General features: G+C 42.0%; 1 non-coding gene across 1 annotated transcript; it reads left to right on the top strand.

The window, feature by feature from the left end:
• The first annotated feature begins 544 nt into the window (after nucleotides 1-544).
• Nucleotides 545-616, top strand: trnae-cuc (transfer RNA glutamic acid (anticodon CUC)). Its single transcript has one exon. It is a non-coding gene; the product is annotated as a tRNA-Glu (tRNA).
• The last annotated feature ends 1,119 nt before the right edge of the window (nucleotides 617-1,735 follow it).

Consider the following 1,735-nt stretch of genomic DNA (forward strand, 5'->3'; position numbering starts at 1 on the left):
TTGGTCTGACTTTTCCCACACAGTTTTAAGGATGAAGGATCAGTTATTCATCAAAGCAAAGGACAGTTTTGTTTCATTGACTTGGTATGGCTAAAAGGTGGACATGTATGTTTTTGTCACTGTCGTTTGAAGATCTGCGCCCCTACCTTAGACACTCAGGCCAGTTGTATTTTTTCCTGTATTCGGATCACACCACAGTGATAGCATGTATCGCTGGTCGGCACGGAGCGACTCACAGGAGCGAAACGGCCTGTCTGGTGACATTGTGTGGAAACTCCAACCTCACCCTCAACGCGGACTACACCAAGGAGTCAATAGAGGACCTGAGAAAATAACGTCTGTTCGCTCTTGTTAGAGTTGTATACTTTTTCCACGTCCATATTCCTGCAGCAGTTTCCTAAGACACAAAAGTTCTCGCTCAAAGACTTCAACCAATGACCTTTGCAAACCACATTTCAGACTTTGTACAACTGACATGGTATGGGTGCTTGGTGCATCCATCAAAAAAGCAGACAGGAGACATGTGACTCAGTAGGTTGTCACCTCCCTGGTGGTCTAGTGGCTAGGATTCGGCGCTCTCACCGCCGCGGCCCGGGTTAGATTCCCGGTCAGGGAAGCACTGTCTAACCACTCAGGGTGCAGTCGATTTGTAATTTATGTCTACAATTCTCATGTTTATGCTCATTTTAAGCAAATCCTTAACATTGACATTTTCAAAAAAGGCAACCGGAAATTTGTTCAACTCTTCTTCAGCGTGGAAGTCTTCTTATCATGTCGTGAAACCAAAGAGTGTAAGTGGAACCTAGCGGATATCTTTCACATAAAACACACAAGCTAGCAGAGGATAGTTTCGATCTATCGACCTCTGGGTTATGGGCCCAGCACGCTTCCGCTGCGCCACTCTGCTAACTGTCTTTGCAGTCCTAACTTTATGGAGCCGTGGATTGAAATACCATTGCTTATGTTTTCCTTGTGAGAAACTTGCTTGTTTTCTGAGACGAAAAGAATTTGTCCTTGTCAAATAGCACTAAGGCACCCCAAAGTAGAGGCGTTTTTTTCTTCCTCCGCAGAACTGGACTTCCAACAGTAGAGGTACCGACACTGTGGACTTAAGACAGTACCTTCCATATGAGGACCGGTGAACAAGTTAGGACCGAAATCACGGTCCCAATAAGAGAGCCAAATACTAGAGTTCGTGAACATTGCTCCAAAGTCAGGATTTTTTTTTTTTTTTTGGTCCTGTCCAGCTTCTCAGGCAAATCATATAGTTGATGCAGATGCTCATATCGGCTGTTCAAATTTATTTTACAAAAGAGAAGTGTAGGATACTTCGCTTGTTGCCTTAATTTGTATTTGACTTTTATTGAATGTGTTTATATTATCATTTGGTGCAGGAGGGGATAGAAAGAGAAAAAAAGGAAGACAGAGGGGGAAGTTGTGGGGACAAGAGGGGGATTAGACATAGAGATAAAAAGAACAACAGCAAACACAACAACAACAAAAACAATAGTGCAACATCAGCACATACGATATGTGCAAATATGATGGTAAAAGTGATTGCAAAGAAGCAGTTAGCGAAATAAATAGTAATACAGAATTGACAATAAGCATATGTACACTATAAATTGAGCATTACAAATACCAATAGAATACCAATGTTGATTTAATTTGCATACGAAAGTAAACATTGACAGGTTACACTATATTGCCAAAAGTATTTGGCCACCTGCCTTGA

This window comes from Nerophis ophidion, linkage group LG20, assembly GCF_033978795.1.
Source record: "Nerophis ophidion isolate RoL-2023_Sa linkage group LG20, RoL_Noph_v1.0, whole genome shotgun sequence".
NCBI lineage: Eukaryota > Metazoa > Chordata > Actinopteri > Syngnathiformes > Syngnathidae > Nerophis > Nerophis ophidion.